Source organism: Empidonax traillii, unplaced genomic scaffold (genome assembly GCF_003031625.1).
Source record: "Empidonax traillii isolate 1590-97213 ecotype Southwest subspecies unplaced genomic scaffold, ASM303162v1 scaffold492:size733235, whole genome shotgun sequence".
Taxonomy (NCBI): Eukaryota; Metazoa; Chordata; class Aves; order Passeriformes; family Tyrannidae; genus Empidonax; species Empidonax traillii.
Genome location: NW_020955685.1, coordinates 314052 through 327371, shown reverse-complemented (window position 1 = coordinate 327371; position 13320 = coordinate 314052).

Below are 13320 nucleotides of genomic sequence, written 5' to 3'. Positions count from 1 at the left end.
GAATCTCACCGGGAATCCCACCGGGAAGGCTGACCCACCCAGCTGCCCGTGGAAAAGGGCCCCCCGGGGAGCGAACTGGTCAGTGGCACCCCGGGGGCACTCACAGAGACTCACAGATGATTCAAGGTTGGTCCCCCCTCTTCTGTGAGCTCGTCCCTGTGCTCGGGATTGTTTGTCCTGTCAGCGAGGACTACTGAAACATGAAGCATGTTTTCAACTCTATCACCTGTAATTCAAAACGCGGAGAAAATGCAAATCAACACCCATTTCTGTTAAAAAAACATAATTTATTGCATTATAATTTATTTAATTATAAAAGGAACATATGTATTCATTTATACCTATTTCAATACCCATATACCTATTAAATATCAATATACCTGAAAATAGCAATATACCTATCAAATATCAATATGCCTATAATTATACACATATAATTATATATGTAAATATAACTACATGCATATATCAATATAACTATATACCTATAACTATATACCTATATAACTATATATAAAAATATAACTGCATATATGTAGATAAATAGAATTATATACATATATAAATGTAACTATATATAAATGTATACATATATCATATAAATATCAATATAACTTTATGTGAAATATGACTGCATACCTGTATCAATATATAAAAATATGTATACATAGATAAATAGACCTATATACATATATAAATATAACTATATATAAATATAACTATATACATACATATAAATATAGCTATACACACATATAAATACATATATAAATATAGCTATACACACATATCAATATAACATAGGGAGCCCAGCTGGCAGCTGCTGCACATTTTCACATGCTCTCTCTTGTTCCTTCCTTCCCAAAGCACCCTCACTTGAAAGGCACATCTGCCAGCAGATGGAGATCTAGGAAGAAATGGGAATACGGAGTAAATATGGGGCCTTGTGTGTCACACACGTGTGCTCCCATCAGGGACTGTGGAACACGGCTTGGACTTGGGAATTTGAGGCCTGCTGTTGGAAGAACAGGAATCCTTTTAGTTCTTCAAACTTTAAAACAACGGCAAAATAAATTAGCAGCAAAGTGCTGCAACATCTTTGCCTTCCCTTCCATGGATACCAACTGCCCAATGTTAATAAATCTAAACCTGGCAGGACCTGCAGGAATTCCCATTCTGGTGGAACACAGACACACCTTCACTGATCCATGGAGGGCCCTGTGGCCTCACAGTCACCATGGCTGGGGCCAAGCTCCTGTGGAAAATTGGTGGTGGGACAGTGCAAACAAGAGGCTCCTTTTGGTAAACTCCCTCAAGTCAGGGCAAAATGGGGATATTTCCAATGCCTGGTCAAGAAAGTGAACAAGCCCCCCTGTAAGTCCCCACAGCACCAGGAATGGCTCCAGGAGAGCTTTAATCTCAGCAGAGACATTCACGTCTGAGGGAAAGAACTGCAGCCCTTGTTCTTTTCTGTGCTGACACAGAGGCTTCATTCCTTCCTGAAATGTTTCAAACTGATGGGTGTTATGAGCTGAATTATTAACCAGCACCATTATCTGGCATCTAGAAGCTCCCCTTTGAAGTGAGCAACAGCTCTTCCAACTCCACCATCAGCTCCTGGATGAAGAGCCGGGAGGGAAAGAGCTTCCAACTGAAGGAAGAGGCTGGAGGGGCCCCGACTTGGGCTCTAGAATGAATCCAAAGTGCTCTTGGTGTCCTCTGATGCCTCTCTAATCTGAGGACATTTGGGTTTTTCCTTTCATTACTGCCTTTGTGAATTGTTTGGCCTCAGATGTTCTGCTGCTGTTTTTACTCCTGTGCCTCAGCGTAGATATCAGCAGACTGGTGCAATTTGTATTTTGTGATTCGAGACAAAATATTTGGTCTTCTGCATCAACTTCATCAGTCTGGTGGGTTTTTTCCCTGTTACCTCCATAGTCACCTCATTACTCAGCAGTTCCTTAGGAGCATTGTCACCCTCCAAATTGTGACATCCAGGTTTCTGACACAGCTCCCAGAACTTCAGGTTTTAATTGCCCTTGTCCACAGAATAATAATCAGTTTAAGCATCTCTGCAGAAGTGTGTTGGTGGGTACTCAGGGAGGTTGTACAAGTGTAACATTTTAACTGTAATTTTTAAGGACCTGCACTGCCACTCATAACTAAACTATTCTAATCTCCCCTTTCTGTGATAGTGTCAGAGTAGTTTTCTTTGGAATCTCTTAAAAAAAAAAAAAAAAAAAAAAAAAAAAAAAAAAAAAAAAAAAAAAAAAAAAAAAAAAAAAAAAAAAAAAAGTGGAATCTGTTCTTACCAAGGGAGAGGAAATTGTTCCCACTGTGTGTTTTCCAGATGAATCAATCCCTTCTACAGGTTCAGCCAGAGACTGAGTTCCTGAAAATTCACAGATCACACTGATGTGCTCCTGAAAAGAGAAAAAAAAAAAGAAAAAGAGAGAAAATATAAGAGAGAAAGAGAGAAGGAAGGAGGAAGGGAAGGTTTGGGAAGGTTTGGGAAAGGAAGGGAAGGGCACAGGATTGCATCCAGAGGGCTCTGGAATACCCCCCAGTGAGGAGACTCCAGCCCCTCCCTGGGCAGCCTGTTCAGAGCTGGGTCACTTCCCAGGGAAGTTCTCCCTCATGTCCAGGTGGTTTTTCCACAGAAAACAGAAACTTAATAACTGTTTATCAGAAACAATCTGACCATTTATCTAAATTTGTAATGAAAATCTTTGCCTTCATGGCAAATCTCAAAATACTCTTTTAAATAAGATTAGCATAACCTGAAGAAAGCTTCCACCCCATCACCATGAATATACCTGAACATCAAATAACTTTCAAAGCAGAAAGAAGACAATGAGGAGTTTCAAAAGCAGCAAGTCCTACCCAAGTGAAACCATCAATCCCATTTGAACAGCCAGTGTCTGTCCTGATGCTTCTTTTGGAGATAAATCAGAGTTAAAGGACACTGGAAGGGTAATTTCTTCTGACAAAGATGAGTCATATAAATAAGTTGAACAGAAACTCAGGTGTATTTAAAGTACAGTTTTGTTTTGGAAGAGATCTAATATGAAAGATTAGTCCTGAGTGCCAGATCATCCTCAGACTTTCTGGCTGAGGTAATGGTTAATAAAAAGCTAATTCCATAGGTGAATGAATTAAAGCAGGAAGCCACAGGATCACCTACTAGGAAAGCCATATCAGATCAAACGCTGCTGAAAGACTTGGTCTCTGAGCAGCAGGAACACCAGAAGTTCCTGAAGGGAATAGCACAGGGGTACATGGAGTTAAATCCTGCTGTGGATCCATGGAGATGTGCCTGCAGAGAGCCATAAATTGTGGAGGGTGGGGGGAAAGGGAGGGGAAGAAAAAAGCTGGAATTTGAGAAGTGTAGGTGAAGTTAAGCACAGCCTTTCCATTAAAGACAAGCCACCTTTATATCTTTATGATCCAGTTTCAAATGTAGCTCCTTTCACTTCTTTTTTTTTTTCAGTTGTATTTTTTAAGTCTTAAACAAGGTGTTTCACCTTTTGCTGTAGGAGTCAGGATTTCAGGTAAGATCCAGGTTACCAAGTGCAGGCCTGGATGAGCTCATCTTGCCAAAGGCAACAAACCAACCCACACCAAAATTCTCTTGCCTCTTTTTTTTAGGGGACATCAGCTTGGAGCTGTGATAACACAAAGTCATCTTCTGGGATGCACTATGGGATGTCAGACACATTTCCAATAGGAGAAAGTGCCCACACAAAGTACAATTTAAATCCTTTTGGTTTCTCTAGGTGGGACAGTTCAGACAAGGATGGGAGAGGAGTAGAAATGGAACAATGAAAAGGGATAAAGGATAGAGAAGTCAAGGCTCAAAATACTGACAGTTTCTGGTCAGTTGAGCTCAAGAGGAAAAATGGTCAAACTTAGCCAAAGTGATTAAAGGGAAGATGGGCATTTCACTGACTATCCCCCCCTTTTCAGGGACTGCAAAGACTACACCAGAAGCCTTGGGATGATTTTCTATCCCAAACACCCTTTCTGAGATAAGTTCTTGAATTGTGACTCCCATCACTCAGACTGATCCTTAAACCCTGGATGAAAAAGCAGCTCGTGATGAAAATGAGAGGACAAAGATGGAGTGTTGAAAGATAAATATTGGAATATCAATGACCTGACTGGCTGTAGGTTATTCCTATCCATACATGTTATCCTGGCCATAACCAAGTTGGATAAGGTTGGATAAACTTGGATAAGCTTATATTAAAAAAAAATTAATAATGATAATTTAAAAAAAAATTTAAAAATCACGAATAAAAGACAAAGGTTGATATTTGCAAGACAGGAAACTGGATGATCAAGCTTGGGTAGGTCAAGCCTTTTTCAACACACATAAGCATAACTTGCTTTGCTTGTCCTCTGTGAGGGGGAATAAGAAAAGGATGTGAATTATGCTGTAATAGAAAAGGAAGCCTTGCAGTTTTTCCTTCAGATCTTTTGATATCTGATAAGCCAGGCCCTCCAAGGAAGGAGCAGTTTCCACCAGGAGGATATAAAGCCTTTAAGAACTGTGGTTCTCTCATCTTGGAGGTGGGGCCGATTCCAAAAGCCACCATAGTTTTTCTCATTCATCAAGTGAAACTCAGAAAACCGTCTGGGAAAAAAAGGGGAGCTGTTTCCCAGTCTTTTCATAATATTAAAGAATCTCTTTTTTTGTCCAGGCAAGGACATTCTTCAAAGATAAACATAGACTCATTAACTAAGACAAATTCTGGTGAAGTCAAGCAAAAAACTTTTGAAGAACGAGCCCCTGCACTGATGAGGACACCCAGGGCTGCTGCCCTGGAACCTCACTGGAATTCCAAACCCTTTGAAAGGGATATTTGTAGCCCCCCCCCCCCACTTTCACTTTCTCAAGCAGATCCATTTCCAGATTTATATCCTCCATTCCACAAAGCTCCAGTTCCCCCTCCAGGTTCCTTGGCTCTCCCCTGACCCCCCGTGTGCTGCACCCACCGGGGAGGGGCTGCTGCAGAACCAGCACTGCCAGGGCTGAAAAGTTCTGTGAGGATCCAAACACAGTCATCAGACTCCCAGGATTCGGTGCTTGCAGGGTTCTTCTGCTTGTTTTGACGAAACATTGCGAGGATCACACGGTAAAACAAATTGCAGAAATGTGTTCTTGCCTCCCAGGTGATCTGAAGACCGATTGCTTCATCTTCAAAAATATTTCTGCCCAATACATGTTCTATATTCTATTTATTTTAGGGATATTCTAATGTATATTTAAAATATGTATTGGGAAATTGATCCACACAAGTAGAAACTCCATAATCACAGTGTTTTGTGTCTTATTATCACCCTTTTGATTCTACTGCTTGATTTTCTCCTCACAGCCCACCTCAGAAAGTGGATTTCACACTGAAATGAAATGCTGGTTTTATTCTAAAAACCAGTTTCATAGATGAGGCCATTTTCTGCAGGTGTTATTGTTTGGTGACACACAGAGCTAACTGAAAAGTAAAGGCATTATTTGCAGCCCAGACAACCTTTAAAATTTATAATTGTTCTGAGAGAGTGAGAAGAACTTGATTAAATCAAATTTAGTCCAGTGTTCATAATAAATCAATGACTAAGTATAACCTGAGATGATGGCAGAGAGCTCAGATAATTTATTTGCAACGCTTGGTCCTTACATGGGATTTTACATGAGGTAGCTGCTATGATAACCAGTAAGGTTTTTAATATCTTTACCTTTTTTCATGTGATGCTGCTGAATTTTGTGGGGTTTGTTGCTGAAATTGTGCAGTTTAGAGCAACAAATCCCTGAGCTAAACAACCCAGAATGAGCTGGTGGACATCCTTCCAAAAGGAGCAGCAGATGTGGGAATGACTCACATCACCTCAACAGCTAATTCTGAGCAGCTTTATGATGAAATCTGGACATCTTTCAGAACATTCTGTGAGCTGTGAACAGATTAAAGTTCTGCCAAATATTACAGATAAAAAAAATTACAGATACTGCCAAAGCACTAAATGATATCTGTGTTTCACCCACTGGAAGCTCCAAAGTGTGTTTGCAAACCTGAGAAAACCACCCAAGGAAAGCTTTAAAGGGCTCCTGTGCACACAAAGAGGGAGAGCAGTGGTGGAGAAATTCCTTGTAACCTGCTGGAGTGATTCTGGGGGTGGGGGAAGACAAACAGGTATGACAAAAGAACCCAATCTTCTAAGAAAACAAAAGGAAAGACCTGAAGGGAAAAAAAAGTGCTTGTGAAACATCAAATTTGGATCATATGTTGTAAAAAGCTACAAGCAAAAAGCCAAAAGCACTGGAGGAAGAAGAATTTACTGAGGGCAGTGATATCAAAGGGGAAAGTCGAGATTCATTTCTAAGACTCCAAGTCTTCAAATTGAATCAAGAGTCAACAAACAGGCCTGTGGGACTTCCCTCACACGCTTTTGTCCTGCCCTGTTAATTGGAGAGGAGAGACTTCCACGCTCTTTTGTCTGAGATATCGTTAATCCAGTCCTACCCTGGAGAAATTACCAGCTCCAGCCCATCCTCTCCCTGGCTCTTAGGAAACAGCTGACAGTGAACAATGATCTCCTTTGAGTCCTGAGGAGACAGGGGTGAATGGCACCTTGTGGAATAGGCCCGTATTTACTGACTAAATTAAGGAAGAGATACGTCTCCTTCCTTCTTCCAAACGAGATGGATGAGCCTCAAAACGGATCTGGTGTTGCCCAGAAAAGAGATGAAGCCACAGGAGCTGAGGATGGACTCTGCATCTCAGTGAGAAAACACCAGGACAGGTTCCAGGGGAGGCACATGAGTGATGGACAGGACACTTTCCTGGAGGAACAACAGGGGCAGGACTCCCCATTCCAGAGAAAATGCCACAGAAGGAACTAAGATAGAAGGTCATCAAATCCCTCCTGTGCCCTATCCCCACCTTGTCCCCAGCCCAGAGCACTTCCAGTCTTTCCTTGGACACCTCCAGGGGTGGGGACTCCAAAGCTCCCTGAGCAGCCCCTGCCAGTGCCTGCCAGCCCTTTCAGTGAGGAAACACACTCTGCTGGGAGCATTTTGGTAAAGAATCAATCCCTGCTTGCTCTGCTCCTGCCCCCCTCCTCGGGCACTGCTGTCAGAGGAAATGATGAGCTGGTGGGAGTTTGGTCTGACCAAGGCCAGTGTTCCCCTCTCCAAAGCAGAGAACAAGTCATTAGAATTATCGAAGAGTTCCCTAAATCCTGCTTTCTCAGAACTGGAAAAAATGGGATTAACTGGATAGAAATAAGCCTGTGAAATCTGGCTGGAGGGATGACAGCGCTGCATCACGTTCTTACGGACATCTTCCTCTTGAGACAGTGAGATTGTGTGGGCTCTCAGGGTTTCAGTAGAGAAGGGACAAATCCACCATCACCTTTGCTGAAGGCACAAAGGCTGCAGCACTGCCAGTGACTGCCCCCAGCTCCCTTACCTGGTGCAGAGTCCCTAACACCAATGAAAACCTCTTACTCTTCCAGGTTAGAACAGCCACATCCAAAAAGAGCTTTGGGAATGATGTCAAGCCCATGCCAACCACTGAACTAAGCCCAGCATTTTTGGGGAGAGCACTAACCAGGCCAGAGCTAAGCAAGCCCCCTGGGCATGTGTCCAGGTGAGGTCTGTGCTCACCAGGGTTCCCGTTGGCACTGAGGGCTCTGGGCAGGTCCCAGTGTGACCTGCAAGCTCAGGAAAGCTGAAATCCCAGGAATCCAGCTCTGGGGTCCCCAGCACAGGCAGGACATGGACCTGTTGGAGCGAGTCCAGGGGAGGCCACCAAGTTGCTCAGAAGGATGGAGCAGCTCTGCTGTGAGGAAAGGCTGAGGGAATTGGGGTTGTTCAGCTGGAAAAGAGAAGCTTTGGGGTGACTTAATGACAGCCTTCCAGTACCTGAAGGGAGGCTACAAGGATGATGGAGAGAGACTATTTACAAGGGCCTGGAGGGACAGGACAAGGGGGGGTGGCTTCAAACTCAGAGGGCAGAGTTATTGGGAAGGAATTGCTGGCTGTGAGGGTGAGGAGGCCCTGGCACAGGTTACCCAGAGAAGCTGTGGCTGCCCCTGGATCCCTGGAAGTGTCCAAGGCCAGGTTGGATGGGGCTTGGAGCAACCTGGGCTGGTGGAAGGTGTCCCTGCCCATGGCAGGGGGTGGCACTGGATGATCTTTAAGGTTCCTTCCAACCCAAAGCATTCCATGGTTCTGTGATTCTGTGAAATAAATGCAAACCCAATATAATCAGCACCAGACCTGTTCCAAGCTTGAAGCAGCACCTCCTGCATCATTTCTGCAAAGCCCTGTTGGATATTTCAGGCATGTCTGGACCATTTCTATGCATTCAAGGCACAGTAGACAAAAATACAGGTTATCAGCTCAGCTGAGCCAAAGAACATGAGGCCAACACTCTCCAGCATCTTCCATTCCACTCTATCTGGGAAATACCAAGGAAGAACCTTAAGGCCATCCTTTCCCACTGTGAAATTAAAGTGTCAGGCCCAAAAGGTATGACTAGGAGGAGCTAATTTCTCATCTGTGGTCACCAGAACTCAAGAGGAAATCAGGGAATGCAGCTGTGCCTGTTGCTGCCCGACCAATGAACGCACTGGAATGGGCCTGGATACAAAATATGTGTGAACTCTGGTCCTTTATCAGCCAAAAGATGATGAAAATGAAGGTACCCATGACGAGGTGGTCCCCCAGGTCTCTTCAAGAAGGAAAGATGGGAAAGGCAGGGGGGATCAATGCCTTCCTCCTGCAGAGCCTCAGGGGTCTGGCAGCTGCCGCCTCTCTGCACACTCCGTGGGCTAATGGGCTCATCAGAAAGAAATTAATTGTCTTCCAAAGGCATCCATCTAAGAAAGTCGGAGTGACTCAGCCTCTGGGAGGTGCCTGTTTCTCTGCACTGCCTGTGTGTAATCCAGACAGGCCCAGGCACATCCAACTGACTATTAACACATTCAGATGAATCTCGGGCAAGATGAATCCTACAACTCGTTTTACAAGTGCATTACTAATGCAGCCACTCTGCTTTTCTCAAGGGAAAATGTGGTGCTGTTCACGCTGCGTTAAAACAGATGTTTTCAGCTGCTTCTTTATTTTAAGGACCCCCCCTCCCCTTTTTTTTGGCCCACGTGGGGTTTAGGGCTTGCATACAAAGACAGTAATTTCTCTTGGTGGGGGGGATGTGTCGCTCGGAGCAGCTCCTGAGCTCCCACTCGCCACCAAGGTGATCGTGGGGAGGGGAACCCTGGGCCACAGATGCATTTGGAAGGCGTGATTGGGCTTGCAGGGTCAGGTGGCACCAATAACTCCCATTTCTCACAGCCTCCCTGAGTGATTTTTCGTTATTCTCCGATAATAAAGCCGTGCTGCATTTCTTTGATCCAGTCCCACCTCGAGCAAAGGTTTTTTTGCAAGTAGCTGAAAGCAAACAGGACTAAACCCTTCAAATAATTATGGTCTAAAAGGCCCAGATGGGCATCCTTTCTTTTACTGCTCTTTTAATAAGAATCATCATGAAAAACTCAGAGAAATCTTCGCCAAAGTTAACAAACAAGTTCGAATACCCCCAAAAAGAAACCTTTTGACAAGGCTGTGCTTTGATTTAATTTAATGGGTCTTCAAAAGTGAAATGAAAAGAATCAAGGATAAGATTGAAAATATGTTCTTTAGTGCCCTCACTTAGGAAATACATATTTGAAGATGAAGTATCACTTTTCCAAAGAAGCTGATCTTGGTGCTGTGCTGTTGAGATGAAGGAGAGAAGATGCTTTCATGGGAAGAAATAAGCTTTCAGCATTCTGTATGTTATAACATACAGAAGAAAGGATAGTGGAGAGATTAAGAAATCAGAGAACCCCACAATGGTTTGGGTTGGAAGGACCTTAAAGCTCATCCAGTTCCACCCCTGCCATGGGCAGGGACACCTTCCACCAGCCCAGGGTGCTCCAACCTGGCCTTGGACATTTCCAGGGCTGGGGCAGCCACAGCTTCTCTGGGCAACCTGTGCCAGGGCCTCCCCACCCTCACAGGGAAGGTTTGTTTTTTTTTTTTCTAATTACTTGCTTCATCTCCTCTTCCATAGAATAAAAAAACTTCAGTGAGACTGAAAATTTTAACAGAAACATTTTGGACCAGAGGATGGAGCAAGGACTTTTGGACTTTCTAATCCTCAGTGCATAAAAAAATACAACATAAAGAAGGCAGGCAAAAAAAGAAAAAAAAAAGAAAAGAAAAGATACGAAAATAACATGAGCAGAACGAACTATTCTGTACAACACTTTTGATTAATCTCTGCCTGTAAAAACTTCACCTAGGAAAACACGAGACTGAGAATTTTTCAATGAGTGCTTTGGGATCTTTGCTCTAATTTTGTTCAAATAAAAAAAAGGAAGGAAGGAAGGAAGAAAAGAAGAAAGAAAGAAAACAAGAAAGAAAGAAAGAAAACAAGAAAACAAGAAAGAAAGAAAGGCTAACAATGACTAATTGTGGACAAATATTTTCTCCTCACCCTTTAACCTCAGCAGGGGCTGTCTGAAAACTCACCAGGGGACCCTCAAAATCTGGAGGAAGACTCTTTTGACTTTAAAGGTCTCTCTTCCTTTTATACTTTACTCTTTTCTCTCCAGTTCTCACTGAAGATATCCACACGACAGAGCACTGCAGAAATATATGTAAAAGTGTAACTTTTAACTCTCTTTTTGATAAGCAAGTGCAGAAATTCTTTTCCTGCCTGATGGGTTGTGGGACTTAGGGTTCTGCAGTGAGGATGTGCAGCTGCTGGGCTGGGGAAGAGAAGTGGCAACAGGTTGAAACCATTGCTGAATCAGCCAGAATGGAAACCTTTATCTTAATTTGGAAAAGCTGGGGAATTCTTGTGCCCCTGGGATGAGGGTGGTGTTCAGAAGGATGGGAAGAAGCTGCCCTGGTGATGAAAGTGCCCTACAGAGAGCAGTGGGTACGGGAGAAAGTGAGACAAGAGCTGGAGGAAGGAGTTTTCCCAGGAGATGAAAGGCAGCAAAAAGCTCTACAGCATTTCTGGGGAAGAGAGGCCCCCTTGGCTGCAGCCCCCCAGCCCAAAAGCAGGCTGTGCCCCCAGCCCTGCACACACAGCGGCACCAGGGCAGTGCCAACACGCTCCAGCCTCCTCAGACCTGCAGGAACAAGCCACCAGGATTTAGAACTTGTGCTATAAATCAAAATGTGTAGGAGCTGACTGAACCAAAGCAAAACAATTCAGGAAGTACCACATGTTAAATGCGACAATACGGGGGAAAAAACAGGGGGGCCTGATGATCCCTGTGGGTCCCTTCCCACTCAGAATGTTCTGGGAAAGCTCTGAAATCATAAAGCCAGACTTTGCCAAGAACCCCAAAGCTCTCAGCTCGTGGACAGCTCGGGGAAGGGCAATGCCCAAATCCTTCAGGTGACTTTGAAAGTGCTTTATGGCAAGGCATTTTGTCAAGAAAGTAATTCAAAGTCATCTTTTTTCCAGCCAGCCCCATTAATTCAGGTTAGACTAAAACATCCCAAACGTTGCCCTTTTGTTATTTCCTAGATATTCCTTTTGTTCTTCTCTCAGTTTCCTCTCTTGGTTGCTGAATATTCCACAAAATGAGCATTTGCTCCTCTAGTGTGGCAGCTTGATTTCTATTGGAGACTGTGGTGACTTTGTGGAGACATTGACACCCAGAACCCCTGTGCTCACCAAATTCCTGAAAGAACACCTAAAAGGGCATTTGTGACTTTTCTGCAGAGGTGTTCCATGCCAGGGACAAGCTTTGGGACTCTTTACACCAAAAGGGTTTATCCAGAAGCCAGGATTTCTCAGCCCTGGAGTTCCCAGCTCCCACTCTTAAAGGAATTTTTTGAAAAAAGACTCACTTTTACCTCTTTCTGTCCTCTGGACAGGGCTTGGAGCATCCTGGTCTGGTAGAAGGTTCCCTGCCATGGCAGAGGGTGGAAACTGGATGGTCTTTCAGGTCTCTTGCAACCCAACCCATTACATGATTCCATGCTGGGAACTAACTCCAGTCCATGTTAAATCATTAAGAATCACTAAATAAATACAACCTGGCTGTGGAAATTTGTCCAGTGGAGTGATTATTTCCCCTACAGGAAGAGTAGGAAATAAGTATCTTAATTCTTATTTTAATCAGTATTTTTATCATATATTAACAGAGGATGACCAGAGGTCTGAGAACTGCTCTGTTTATATTTTGGACAGGGGAATTAAGATTATCTGGGTTTAACACATCAACAAGACACCCCAGGATGCCAGGGCAGGAAGGACCAGTTGCTTTACCAGGAGTTGTTCCTGGATGTTTAGCACAGAATTCCATGTTGCAAGACATTTGGAACAGACTGAGGCTTTGCAAACAAAAATATCTTTTATCTCTCAAATTACCTCACATTTCCAGTGAAGCCATGCCTAAATCACCAGGACTGCCAGCCAGTCAGAACTCAACTGTGTATAAAACCCAGTGTTTGCCTTGCTGTGTCTTTCTAGAAACTGAGGCTCCGAGAGCCAAAGCTCCCTAAAACTGTGCCCTTAAAAACAGAGGCAACAACAACAACAATAAAAAACATTCAAAATGCTGTGTCTTTCTTAGGATTTGCTCTACCCTTGGCCTGCAGTGCATCAGTCAGAGCAGGTTTCACTGCAGAAATCTGTAATGACTCATCATCTTAACAGTGTTACCATCAAATCTTTAATTTAAATGCTTCCTAACTGGGTATTGAGGTGAGTTCCTTCCCATCTCAAATGCTTTGTTTTGTTTTCTTGGTATTACAGGTGAAGTCCCACACACCCCATGGAAAACACCACAGGAATCAGATGGCAATTCCTGTGCTGGCACAGTAGCCAAAAATAAGGATCAGGATGCCCTGATCTGTCCTGAAGGCAGCTGGTGCTGCAAGAAGCAACATCATCAACTGCTCCTTCCCTTTCCCTGGCTTCCCAGTCCCAGTTGTCCCACATGGAGCATTTACAGCTCTGCATCCCCCCTGCCCCAGAGCCAGGCACACGTAAAACCACTCAGCTCTCCTCAGATCCTGGTGCTGAACCTACACAGAATCCCAGGATGGGTCAGGTTGGAAGGGACCCCAGTGGGTCACTGGTCCAGCAGGGCCAGCCCAGAGCACAGGGCACAGGATTGTGTCCAGAGGGCTCTGGAATATCCCCAGGGAGGAGACTCCAGCCCCTCCCTGGGCAGCCTGTTCAGAGCTGGGTCACTGCCCAGGGAAGAAGTTCTTCCTCCTGTCCAGCTGGAGCTTCCTGGGCATCAGTTCCT